Source organism: Cornus florida, unplaced genomic scaffold, assembly GCF_030987335.1.
Source record: "Cornus florida cultivar Cherokee Brave unplaced genomic scaffold, ASM3098733v1 CherokeeBrave_3.0.0_Hap2_Chr10, whole genome shotgun sequence".
NCBI classification, from domain to species: domain Eukaryota; kingdom Viridiplantae; phylum Streptophyta; class Magnoliopsida; order Cornales; family Cornaceae; genus Cornus; species Cornus florida.
In genome coordinates this window covers 18,872,985-18,887,828 of record NW_026775580.1, presented here as the reverse complement: position 1 = coordinate 18,887,828, position 14,844 = coordinate 18,872,985, and the positions used below count along the sequence as shown (strand labels likewise).

Genomic DNA, 14,844 nt, shown 5'->3' with positions numbered 1-14,844 from the left:
TTTTGACCTACATGGTCAGGCGTTTGGACTTACATGGTCAGGTGCTCTAACCTACATGGTCAAGCGTTCTAACGGGAGGGTTAAACGTTCTGACCAATGGTCAAGCGTTCGGACTTATGGTCAAGCGTTAGGACTTATGGTCAAGCGTTCTGACCTATGGCCAAGTGTTCGGACTTGCATGGTCAGGCACTCTGACCTACATGGTCAGGCGTTGTGACTGCCGAGCGACGAAATAGAAAGCAACAATTTGCTGAACGACAAAACAGAAAGCAAAAAAATCAGCCGAACGACAACACAGGATGCAAAAATCAGCCGAACGACAAAACAGAATGCAACAAAAGTTGCTGCTGCAATGCTTGGGGAAGTTTTTGGTCCAACCTAAGGCTATACATGCATTCCTAATAATTCAAAACAAGTTTAAAATATACTTGTGAACTTTAAAATTAATGGGCCTTGGCCTCATGTTATACATGCACATAAAATGAATGTCAAAAGGTGTGCTATAGCACACATTACATATCCTAAATTGAAAATAACATGTTAAATCACTACAAGAAAAACAGTTTTTTAGAACACCATTTTTACCACGGTTTTAAAATAACCGTGGTGTCGTGGTAGAAAGTATATATTTCACCACGGTTATTTTAAAACCATGGTTGAAGATTCTTTCTACCACGGTTAAGGAAAAATCGTGGTAATAATTATATTTTCTATCATGGTTATAAAAGAATTGTGGTAGAAAATAAATTTATTTCACCACGGTTATAAAAATAACCGTGGTAGAAAAGTGAATTAATTAAACTCAAATGTAGACCGGCTATTTCTATTTCTACCACAGTTAATGAAAAACCGTGCTAGCAAGTGAATTTGGTAAAAGGCTTTCCGCGGGTCTTATTCCCGCTGCTTACTTAAAATTTTAGGGCAAATTATTTCAGACCCCACACACACACGAATAGACCACACACGGGCAAATCATTTCAGCCTCCCAAATCGCCTCTATCTCTATTCTAGTTCTCAACTCTGAACTAGCCCTCTCTGTGTCTTTGCGACTGCAAACTGCAAAATCTACAAGAATCAGATCAGCCTCCAAATTGCCTCCATCTCTATTCTCGTTCTCAAATCTGATGCCCTCTCTTTGTCTCTGCAACTGCAGACTACAAAATCTACAAGAATCAGATCTGCCTCCCAAATCGCCATTTTGGGTGGTGTTGTTGGATATGTTGCCACGGATTCAGGTTTTACACTCACAGCCTACTCATGGGCATTTGCGTATTTGATCACAATCACAACTGAAATGGTTTATATCAAACACATGGTGACAAATCTTGGATTGAACACTTGGGGGTTTGTGTTTTACAACAATCTTCTCTCATTGATGATGGCTCCATTGTTTTGGATTATAACTGGAGAGTATGTTGATGTGTTCACTGCTGTGGGATCGAGTTCTGGGAATTGGTTCGACTCGGTTGCATTTTTTACAGTGTCATTGTCTTGTGTGTTTGGGTTGCTAATCAGTTTCTTCGGCTTTGCTACCAGGAAGGCAATCTTTGCCACAGCGTTTACGATGACTGGTGTGGTTACTAAGTTCCTCACAGTTGCTATCAATGTGATGATTTGGGATAAGCATGCTAGTCCGATTGGTTTGCTTTGCCTCCTCTTAACCATAGCAGGAGGTGTTCTATATCAGTAGTCAGTTACTGGGGTCGGCAATGCTCCATCAGTACGCGAGTCTGCAACGTCTAAGCTGCTGGACAACAAAAATGATGGTAACAATTATGGAGATGAGGATGAAGAGAAGGGCATATCTGGTAAAATTTCTGGTGTATGAGTTTTTCCTTTTGAATGTTTTCGGCCGCTGCCAAGAGTGTACTTGTTTGAAATTTTATACCTATCATTAGTTACTTAGATATATGTCTTATGAGTTATGCCTATCATTAGCTACTAAGATTTTTGTCCTGTATTAAATTTGCACGATATTATTATTTTGAGATATTATTTGAATGTTCTTTTTTTGCCTGGCCTTTTTTACACTTGCTTCACATTGGTAGTATGATACATTATTTTGAGATTGGTAGTATGATGCAATTTAGCTATTCTTTTACTATGATACATTATTTTGAGATTGGAAACCTATAGCCTCACATGATGATGTGAGATAACTTAATTCTGATTGTTGTAAAACTTATAAAGAGACATCTATGGTCTTTCAAATCTTCACCTGAAAACATGAAATTCCAGTACATAAGGAAACAATTTGGATCGATTTACAATTGTTGTTCTTTGTGATTTATTCTCTAAGAAAATTCAACCTGTTGTCAGATTACAAGACTCCATGAATATCTTATCCTTAATATTTTATAGTATGAATCCTTGTCAAATTACTGGGTGAGTTAATTTCTCATGCCTTAGGAAATTGTTGGGTTACTTGTACTGCTGCAGAAATAAGCAACTTTTAGTCCGTAACCGAGCCTGAAGTTTACTAGTCACCAATTTGTAGGAGACCTGGGACCCAAGTCTCTAGTCTATTTTTCAGCCATTCTTCTAGTTTGGTAATCTAGGTAAACTTTCTAATGAATAAATGGAGTCCAGGTTTCTATGTTAAAACTGTCTTCTAATACATGCATAGAAGTTTCAAAACAGTGTTTTGATAACCAATCTTTGAGATGTGCTTGTGAATTGGTAATTACCCTAGAACGAAACCAAATTACTCACTACTTCCTACAGTCCTCATGACAAGTTTTAGGTCAGTTTTCCTCCAAGGGGAAAAGTGTGGTGGTACAGACGTATCCGGTAAAATGAGTCGAGCCTCATAGTTAAAGTAGTAATTTTAGACTAGCAGAGACTGAAGTTTGCTGAAGTCACCAATTTGTAGGACACCTGGGACCCAAGTTTCAGTTCTCTAGTCAGTTGTTCAACCATTCTTCTAGTTTGGTAATCTAGGTTAACTTTCTAATGACCAATAAACAGAGTCCAGGTTTCTATGGTAACACTCATTTCTGGTACATGCATAGAAAGCTTCCAAACAAAGTCTTCAGGACCAATTTCTGAGTTATGCTTGTGAATTGGTACCCCTAAAACAAAACCAAATTGTCCTAAATGACAAGTTTGAGGTCACTTTTCCTCCAAGGTGATTTATTCTCTAATCTCTCACAAAAATTCGTGAGTTTACCTGACACACACAACCCTGTGGTATCGACATGTATCCAATAAAATGAGTCATGCCTCAACGTTAAAGCCCCTTGAGGTCCAATTGCCAATCCACTACAAGATTTCTTCGAGCTTATCTGGCATAAGTAGTAAATTGAAAATGATCATAGGAGAAGATTTATTTATATAGACTCTTCCTCAAATACAATTATGTTATGTTTAGGAGTAGCGAACCTTGAAAGATTGAATTTGGACAAAAAAATAGTTTAAATATGATTTTTTTTTTTTTTAATTTATTAAGAAAAGAGTCCATTTCAATCCCCTTCTAGTTTAAACTATTTTTTCCTCCAATTTTAATCTCAAAGATGTTAATTCGATGCTTCCAAAGTACCCAAATGCAACATTAATGGATTTAAAGCAAAAAGTCCACTTCAGGCCCCTCCCAACAGTCCGGAAATATATTTATAAAATGCTTGCATTCTTCATTCTCGGTACTCTAATATACTCAGCAAACCAAGCAGTATTAGGCTATTTATAATAAATTTTAATAATGTATCATTAGTATCCATAATACTAATCACTATGTACCAATCTATGTCAAAGTTTTTGCAAAAATGGTATGCCAACGTCTCCACCACCCATTTCCCCGACCATGACGACAGATCCACATCGGATGCACCGTCGGAAGGTTTGTCTTCTGCTTGTTGACAATGATTTATCATTAATTTATAACATTATTATACTAACAATAGATTAATAGTTAATAACGTCAACAAAAGCCAAAGAAACTGTCGCAATATAATGCCAGCCAATGCCCCAATTCAGATAATTACCCAAAAAACCAAAAAAAAAAAGAAAAGAACTTGCACCATGCCCTTGTCCTCCGAAGTGGAGTGTCACCGGAGCTCCACCACTGTTGGTTTTTGCCTCCTTCCATCGGAGCTCATACAATACATAATCCTCAATTTAGCTTTGTCTAAAATTGTGCGATTAAAATCCATTCCATGGATTCTCTGTGGACTTCTCACATGATCATGCAAAGATGTTTTAATGATGTTTTGTGATCTTGATTTTGTGTGTATTTGTTTATAATGTCCCTTATTTTTTAATTTTTTCATTTAACTATCCCCACTTAGGGTGTATTTTGGTGTTATATTTTCTTTAATTGATTTGCATGTACTTGAAATGTAGTCTTCCAAAGGGGCTGGGAAAAGACAACAACAGGAGCGTCGATTGCATAGCCTATCAAGTACATCAAAATTTGTAAGTTATATGGTCTTTATGTTTGATAAAATTCTTTTATGATTGCACATTTTTAATGCTTTTTATACTCATACTCAGGGGGGTCACATGCCTTTAAGTGACCAATTTTGTTGTGTATCTTGAACTTTATTACCTTACTGGTACATCGGCCCGTGTGGAGGCCATTTTTATTTCTTGTTTTAAAATGTTGAAAGCATGGGAGTATGGGATCATCGTATGTGGAGGTTTTGATTGATTGTTGTGGAGGAGAAGTTGTTGATATGTTGTTTAAGGAGTTAATGCAAGTTGGCAACTTAAATTTTTTTTATGTATTGGTTGTTATTCATATTATATGCATATGATTGATGTAAGAAAAAATGGGGTGGATTAATTACCTTGAAAAAAGAGTGCTATAGTCACATTTGTATTCTCTAGTACGACATGTTTTAGAATGGGCTTTCCAGTCAGATTGAACCGCAAACCGCATATCTCTTTGAACACTTCTCACACTTGGTACTTCTTCTCACCATGCTTTCTTGAGTAGTGCTTCTTGATTGTGTCCACTTCTCACAAATACACCTTCCTCTTAACTTCTTTTGTAGTTTTCTGCTTTAGCTTCCAAGGTAGGTTGTGTCCTCTTCTGTGGAGCTGGAGCTGGAGGTTTTCATTCAAAGGAAACCCATACCAGTCTCAGCTTAATCTCAAGTTGCCCATCATTGATTTTGCTGAAATGCAAGGTCCAAACCGGTCCCAAGTCCTCAAGTCCCTCGCCAATGCTTGTGAACAATATGGATTCCAAACAACAAAAATAGATAAGGTGTGAAAAACTAAGGTCCAAACCGGTCCCAACCTAACATTCACCCCTTCTTTTGGCAACCAAAAAAACTAAGGTGTGAAATTATAGTGTCAACAATCAATTTGGACTTATGCCACAAAGATCAACAATTGAAGCTATTTAAATATAAAAATAGATAAAAGTGCCAACAAAAATAGATAAAACTCATAAATATAAAAATTCAATCCTAAAGTACCTAATTTGTGCACTTTAAAGGATGATGATAGAAACACAACCAGGTAAACTCCATGGAATTGGCTACTAATCATGCAATATAATATAGCTGCTTTTTCCATAACTTTACTAACTAGGATGCCCATTTATTGTCAACTATCATATCTTCGCAATAATAAATGCTCGAAATTGTATAAACAAAATCAGGATGCCATTTTTCATGCAAACGATGTGCCTACATAGTTTCAAGATTGTATTATAGGAGGCAAAAATTATTTAGTATGAACATACTTCTTATTTAGTGTGCCATTTACTATGATTTCTATCTTTTTGCTGCATAGAATCATTTCAACCATACATGCACTTATGCAGAAATTATCGACTTTTAGTCACGCGAGAAACAATCCATCTTAAAACACCCATTTACTTTTTAAAGGTAATTCTGGATTCGGATTCGGCTTGGGCTTGGGCTGTTTCCTTCATGCTTTCTTCTCAGATATGGACAGAGTTTTCTACTTCATTGCATGTGATTTTCCTTCAAAATTCATAAATGAATAGAAAATAAAATAAATAGGTATTGTGCTCGCAACAATTGGTGTGACGAAAATTGAAAGGAAGGAAAGTGAAGAAGGATGGATGGATGAGGTATCCAAGGAAAAGGAAGGACTTTTATTCATTTTGTTTAGTTGGGTGGGAAGGAAATGGGTAATGCATAATTTAACTGTTATAACATTGAATGGTTAAAGAAGATGTTCATCTACAAGGGCAAAAATGAAAAAGGAGTAGAGATGCTTCCCTCCCGGCTTCGGCCCACTTTAAGGCGGAAGTATATGATGGTCTCAAAGGGAGACCTCCTACCTATTCTTTTCCTTTCCCTCAGCCCTTTCATCCACTTGCTTAATTCCCACACCAATCATAGCATAGATGCTAAGAAGCACGGGCACGGATACGGGACACGGATACGACACGACACGGACACAGCGACACGGCAAATCCAAAAAAATTAGGACACGGACACGGCAAATAGTATATATATATATATCAGCATTAATAATTTAAAAAAAAAAACACTGATATGTTTAGGTTGGAATATATATATATATATCACTGATATGTTAGTATATATATATATCAGCATCTTTAGGACACGGACACGGCGAATTGTGGCATCTTTAGGTTAGTATATATATATATCACCATCTTTAGGGTAGTACAAAACAAAAAATAGAACATATCAGCATTAAAAATTAAAAAAAAAAAAAAAAAAAAAATTAACCTATCAGCATTAAAAATTTTAAAAAAAAAAAAAAAAAAATCCAGAAAAGTGTGTCCGAGCTGTCCGAGCCGTGTCCGAGCTGTCCGAGCCGTGTCCGTGCCGTGTCCGAGCCGTGTCCAAGCCGTGTCCGAGCCGTGTCCAAGCCGTGTCCGAAAATAAAAAAAAATAAAAAAATTCCAGACACGTTTTTTGGCGTGTCCGACACGTGTCGGGGCGTGTCCGACGCGTGTCCGTGTCCGACACGTGTCGGACACGGATTCTTCGCCCATTTTGGAGTGTCCGTGCTTCTTAGCATAGATGTAACTTTTCTGTTTTCCAGTTGCTGAATAAAACCATTTGCAATATGAAATTATCTTCCACGCTCAGACAAATCCAAACTTAGGTACACACAAAGGAACTTCCTTTAGGGACTTCACCAAACTGTCCATAAGAGACTATATGCATCACATTCACTTTATTTCCCTCTGAAATTCCTATCTTCAGAAAACTGCATCTTCAAACAAAATTTAGAAAGTTCTAAAAGAAGACCAATGTTCATTTGCCTGGAAAAAATTTCCCATTAATAAAATGAAAAAACAGAAGGTCATCTGCTACTGATTAAAATAATTTAATTTAACAACATAAATATCTATATAAAATAACAGAACAAGGATATATACTTTTCAACCTAACTCACATACACCTGGAACATATGCAGCTGACAAGATGTGACCAAAACTGTGAGGTGCTTATGGTTTCCTTAAGGCAGATGTCATACCCATGACAGCAGCCAAGACAATGCCAAGACCAGAACCAAGGGAAGCACCCACAGCTGCAGCAGACAAAGAGGTTGCCTTGGCTTGAGAATCTTGATTTGCATCTGCTGCAGTTACTGCATGTTCTCACGCCAATTCCATCAAAATCCTATCTCTAGCAAGTTCCTTTGAAACAAAGTAAAATAAAAAGACAGAAAGTGAACTTCAGTTTTTGTCCCCAAGCATATTAATTGTGTTGTTATTTTCATTGTTTCTATCTATCATGAATGTTCTTTTGTGTGTGTATGTGTGTGTGTGTGTGTGTGGTGGGGGTGAGGTGGGGTGGGGAATGGGGATAAAGGTAAATTAATTTGAATTATAACAAATATTGTTATTGTGGGATATTATTTGAAAACTTGAAGTACTATTATATAGTAGAAGCTGATGATATTTCAGCTAGCCTATAACTACGAAGCTAAGTGCATGTAACTAGAATTCTAATTAGTCTCAATGTTTCTTTGGTTCATCTTTATTTGATTATGAAATATATTACATTGAAGATTTGAAGGAGGACTATTGTAGTCATGCATTACTACTCAAATGATTTCTTTTGGTGACGGGATGTCAATGACCCAAGATATTGAGTTAATACGAAGAGTCTATTGTAATGCATGCTTTGCTTGGTTTAATTTTGACAACTTTACAACTTGCTTTACATTCTTTGACTTCAACTATTACATCTTTGTAGGTCAAAGCTAGGATTGCGGTTGCCGTTACTTTTTTTGTTGCCGTTATATTTTTTGTATGGCTCATGAAGAAGTTGCATATATGTAATGGAAGAGAGAGATTGAAATAGAGCAAGAAGATATAATAATTTTTGTTTTATTTTGGTATTATGGTAGAAGAAGCAAGAAATTTGTATATGGTTAATTTTTGTATAAAACAATGATTTGGAATTTGTTATATGTATATGATGTTATTGGTTACTTGTAAATTATTTTGGTTATGATGTTAGTTTTTATTTATTTAGTGTTTGCTTTTGGAGTCCTTGCAAGGCTAGTAGCAGGGAAAAAAAAGGCCTCATGGGGCTGCACTATTTTTTTTTATTTAAATTATATACCACTTTTTACCATGGTTTTGAACCGTGGTAGAAAGTCCTTTTTCAAGACTTTCTACCACGATTTTGCACTGTGGTAGAAAGTCTCAGAACCGTGGTTGAAAGAACGACTTCATGATTGAAAAAGGACTTTCTATCACGGTTTCGCACCGTGGTAAAAAGTCCTCTTTCTACCACGGTTAGAAACCGTGGTAGAAATTTGACTTTCTACCACGGCTGTTTCTACCACGGTTCAATACCGTGGTAGAAAGTCTTTTCCACCTTAGTAAAAAGTCATTTTTCTTGTAGTGAACCAAACATTACATAATAACTTCAAAAGAGAAGAAAAACATGCTAACACCTACATGTGAACAAGAATACAGTTAAAAGAATTTTAATTCTACATATCACCCAAGGTAATTACAAATCTCCAAATCTTGAATCATGTACTTAAAAAATGACTCCGACAACTTTGGGGTGAGTAACATAAAGCTACTCGTAGGGAATGAGTGCATAGAACTAACTTTTAACAAGGCTATTGCTTTTATATGAAGCAATTCAAAAGGATAATGCCACCTAACGTTTATGTCATACGTGAGATTCAGGGATCATCCTAAGCTACTAATGCAATTGAAATGAACTAAGGCATATAAGTATACATGCTCAAGTGGACTAAACCATATTAAAACATGATACACGACATACAAGCATCGTTTTCAAGTACCCTAAATCATGTTAAACAAGATAAGCAATATCTAGCATACATACACAAGTATTCGATCTATATATATAGAGTATTCATAAATCAAGTATACAACCACAAGTATACTAAGCTAAACAAGTACGCACAAGACAAGTATACATGGCACAAGTATACAAAAAATAAAATTTAAACTCATGGAGCAAGTATACAAGTTCAAGTATACTAAATAAGATTCAAATACCCAATGTAAGTATCAATTCTCAAGCTACAAGTAATCCAAGATTAACAATTTGAAATTAAATGTGAAATCAAATAGTGGAAAGACTAAGATATGTGGCCACGAGACCATACAAGTTATTCTAGGTAATTACGACCCACAAGGTACTACCTAGTGCGCACTTATGACTTAGAAGACTCTTGTCTCCGTACTAGAGCCAAACCTTAGCCATCACCTTTTCATATCTTTACAAGCTTCCAAAAATCAATAAGTTCAAAACTTATGTAAAATCAATAAGTTAAACCAAGCTTATACAAAATCATATAATGCATAAAAAACATCTTTTATGCACAAGTAAGGTTGAATTCACACAAACCACGTCCTAGAATTCAAGTCTAAGTGGCATATGATATGTCAAGTTCTCAATATGCAATTTATACACAAAACAAGAATATCTTACAACAATTGAACCAAATTACCATCCTAAGCCACAAGTACTAAATAAGCTACAATTTAGTAACAAGCTTTCAATGTAATCAATTGTAATATTCTAAACAAGCTATATACCTACACAAGATATATTTAAACAAGCTTTGCAAGGTAATGATATTCTATATCATGCTAAGTCAAATTACCATTTTAAGATGCCACAAATGCTAATTCTACATCTAATTAGTAATATGCTCACAAGGTAATTAAACATACTAAGTTTCAAGAGGTTATCAACCTAACATGAAAAATCTCTAGATTTCAAATCAATTTCAAATAACTTCAATTTAATATATGTTAAAGGGCATAGCACGGTCTTCACATATATTACATCAAATATTAATTTAAGTGATTAAAACACTTAAAATAAAATTAATTAAGTTAATTAATTAATTTTCTCTAGATTTTCAAACAATTCCAAATGTCCTCAAATTAACATAGGTTAAAGAATATACCAATGCATACTTTAATATCACATTACAAGTTAATTTCATGCTTGCTACAACTATGTGAATTAATCTTTCATAAAAGATAATTATTAAATAAAAGTTTCAATTCTTATTCAAATACTCCCAATTTAATATTTGTTGATAAACATACCAAGGCCTAATTTACTAACATGCCACAATTTAATTCTAAGTCATATACCATCATGAGAATTAATCTTAAACATAAAAAATATTTAAATTAAATTTTAAAACTTGAACAAAGGCATGCTCACAAGTTATATATGCTTATAAAACAATCCATACAACTCAAATATAAACCTATGACATCCCCTAGCTCAATTTGAGATGAAATCTCAAATCCCTACCCAAATGAAACTATTCCGAATCCGACGAAACTTCGGGGTTTTGTCGGGGACAATGAGTGGATCATTAAACACCAAGGAGGTCACACCAAAATCCAAACTTGGCTTTAAAACCGAACTCAAAAAATGGCCAAAACGGGATTCCAATTAGTTAAAATCAAAGGCCTCGCCAAGGCGAATAATAAAGCCTAAGGTATCACCACTTTTTAACAAAGGAAAGAAGTCTAAAAGAAGAGAGAGAAGGTGGCAGCCCCATGGGCTTCCATGGCTGCCGGCCAAGAGAGGGGAAAGAGATGAAAATATCTCACTTTTTATTTTAGAGACCCCTATTTATAGGAAAACCCTAAAAGTGCCCCAAACAGGTCCCACCGGTCCGGAAAAGTGGAATTTGAGCAGACGCGTTGATAAACGCTGAATACTGTATATTCAAGCGCCCTAAATTACATTAACGAAGTCCATTAATTGATTATTTTATGTAGATTAACTCCATTTGCATGTTTTTATGCATTTTCAGGTTAAAGTGCAAAAAGGAAGCAAAAATGATGTCTTGTGGAATTTTGAACAAAAAGGGTGCCATTTCTGAATTTCTGGCAGCAGTGATCCTGACCTTTGTCGCCATTTTCGACCTAGCAAACTCAAGAACTGGACTTCCATCATAACATGAAAGATTTAGATCTCTGAATCAGCTTTCCAAATCTTCAAGCGGTTCATCATTCGGAGTTCGGAGCAGAGAGTTAGGATCTTCTTAACAGAGGTGCGCAGAACTGCCTGGCAGCACTGAAGTACTGCCTTTCTCCCCATTTTCGACCAACCAGACTTGAGAATTGGGTCTTCATCAAAACATGAAGTTTTTAAAGCACTGAATCATCTCTCCAAATCTTCAAACAGATCATCATTCGGAGTTCAGGGCACAAAGTTATAGCAGTTTTACCAAAGTAGGTCAGCGCTGAGCAAGAAGAGCATGTTGCACATTACACTAATTTAGAGTGCTCGAGGCCACTTTTCGAGTGCTCGAAAATCAGGCAGATTGCACTCGGAAATGGCTCAATTTCAGCCACTTGCACATTGGTTTCCTCAATGCCATCTTCCTTCTTTATGAAGTGGTTGGAGGTGTTCCTTGGAGGAGAGAGAGGGTTTTGTTGGAGAATAAAAGGCTACCAAAGGCCACACATTTGCTATCCTACATTTTGCAAGATAGAGGAGAGAGAAGAGAGCAAGAAAAGAAGGTGTTCTTGAAGCTTAAAGGAGGGAGCTCGAAAATTGGAGATGGAGTTCAAGCTTCTTCTTCATTCTAAGGCTCCAATGGGTAACTAACTCTTCATCTAGGGAGGTGATGAAGCCTCCCATTTTGTTCATGTTCTAGATTAGGTTCTATTTTGGGGATTATAATGTATAAACTTTGGTCTTTTCATAGTTTAAGAACTTATTAATTCTTGTAATGAATATTTATGTTTAAATGATTGATGTGAGTTATTTAGCTTGTCTTGATGATTCTTACATTAGTCTTATTGCTTTTATTTTCATAGTGACAATGAAGATATTAACTATGAATGGTTTTCAAGGCATGTTGATTTTGAAACTTGATATTCCATTGCTTAGGTACCTCCTTTGATGGACTATGCTTGATTCTTACCTTCATGTGCTTCATCATTTGATTGAATGCTTGATGGTCTTTTGCTTAAGTTAATGTATTTGATACTACACCCTAGTTTAGGTAGTCCAAATGTGTTGTCTTTTGATAGACCATTCTTGTTTTAATTTCACGAACTTTTTATTGGTTATGAAGCAACTATGTGTTGCTACATAATTCTTGATCATTACTTATATAGTGTTTATCCCCAATTTAGTCTTGATTTAGCATGTATTTAGGGCGTAGGTGGATTCACTTCCCTAGTTTCCCCTTTTATTATCTCTAACTCTCATTTACTAGCATTCTTATTTTATGCACACTTCAATTACTAGATTAGTGACAAACCAATCAACATTCTATACCCCTTCATCATCCTAAGAATGACTCTAGACGCTTAGGTTGCCATAGACTAGCGCAGTCCCAGTGGTTCGACTTACCCGACCAATAGCCCTATTTTACAATGATTCGTGCTATTGCGAAGGTTGATGTTTAGTTGATCAACCGATCACGCGTTCAAACGGCAAAACTCCGTGAACGAAAAAGAACCAAAATGAGAAAAAATGAATAACGAAAGAAACAACGTCAAAAATCGAGTCCTGAGCAGAAAGATATGCCCCAATCAAGTTTGGCACTAACCGAGGCTAAAAACCTAAAAACTATAGGGTTCGACCGCAAGACAATTCTAAGAGTACACGACTCGACGAAATGTGAAAATGAATCCCATACGAGGATCCACACCCCAAGGAGACACTTTGCAATTAACTTTTATTAATTGCACAAAGGTCCCTACACAAAAGGATAACTCCGCAACTGGCCAGAATGAAAATATCTTCCAAAAGATATTTTCTTAAAAACCCCTGAAATAAAATATCTTCAAAAGATATTTATTAAAAACACCCCAAGAAACATAAATGTTTCTGAAGAATCTCTTCATCCACGCCTCTGTGGGAAAAGAAACAATCGGCGAGCTTTTCTTCAAAAGTAAAGCTACACCTTTCAAGGAAACCAACAAGAAAGGAAGTATGTGAAGTCAAAACTCAACTTTGAACACGAAAAGTGAGGTTATGCCAACAAAGTGACAAACGGGGAAAAAGACGAAAAGTGAATAGTGTCAAAAAATGAAAAATGTGGAAATGACGCGGTCCTCTTTAAGGAACTTGTCAATCCAAAAGAAAGAGTCTCAGAAATCATTTTCGAACACTCGAGATTACACTAAGTGATGAGACACCGAACTCAGAAAAGAGAGAATTCAACGAAAAAAATTCATCGGTAAAATTCTAAGAAAAAGGAAAGGAATTAAATGATCAGGTTATTACAACCTACCTTCCTTAAAGAGATTTCGTCCCCGAAATCAGGAACATCACTAGAAGAACCGAACAAGGACCGTACACAAGGTCACACCAAGGAACAGATCATAAAGTACCCAATGACAACTCTAAAGGTCTCAAGATCATAAAAAAGACACGAAACCACAAACAGTGAGACACCTCTCCAAATGAATTGACATACTAACCCAATGTCAACCACCCAAAGGAGACTAAGGTAACAAAACGTCGAAACAAGGAACATAACAAGAAGCAACATGGCAGCACGAATAGCGAATAGAACCCGCTCACAACGTACCCAAGGTGCGGTAGTGTGACGGTCCAAGTTTTTCAACCCGGTGCGTCAGTGATGACGCGAAAGTTAACCCTGTAACGGATCCGAAATGCAGAAGCAGAAGATAAAACCAAAGTCTATAGAGATATAATGTGACGGCTTAAGTTTTGCAACCCAGTGCGTTAGTGATGAACCGAAAGTTGACCCGATAATGGATCCGAAATGCGGAAGAGAAAGAAAAAAATGGCCTCTAGAGACGTACGTCATTCCTAAGGCACCAAAATGACTTCCCAAGAAGCCACGGAACTTAAATGAGTCAAGTACTGAAGCAAGGATTTCAAACCCGATAAGGAATGAACCAAGGGTAAAATGGTTATTTCAAACTGAAATGGGTGCCACCGTGCACACCATTGGAAACACAATGAAAAATTAACAAAGATAAACTCAAGAATCACTTGATTCGGAGTCCGGATGACAAAGATATGAAGATAAAACGAGAAGGCATCCTCCGATTTGGATATACCACAACCCTATCTCACTAAAACCATCATAACTCTCACTATGGTTGGAGTTTCAGGGTGTGGTTGGGACCATTGGAAATCTGACTTCAAGATCTTGAATTTAGACTCAAGAATGACCTAATTTGGACCTAAAATGAGTAAGTTATGATCATTTGAAGACAGGTCATCGTGGTAGCCAAACTGAGTCGGCTCTTTTAGGCCGAGAGCACCACAAAATGACAAAAATGAGGCGTAAATGAACCCAGTCGGCTCCCTTAAGAATCGAGTCGGATGGGTTAGGCTGAGAGCACAAAAAATGAAGAAAATGATGCCCAGATGAACCCAGTCGGCTCCTTTGTGAACCAAGTCGGCTCGGTTGAAGAAAGAGTCA

The 14,844-nt window shown here is 36.4% G+C and overlaps 1 pseudogene; it reads left to right on the top strand.

The window, feature by feature from the left end:
- Positions 1–1,024: 1,024 nt before the first annotated feature.
- LOC132276053 (GDP-fucose transporter 1-like) lies at positions 1,025–8,402 on the top strand (annotated as a pseudogene).
- Positions 8,403–14,844: the final 6,442 nt, after the last annotated feature.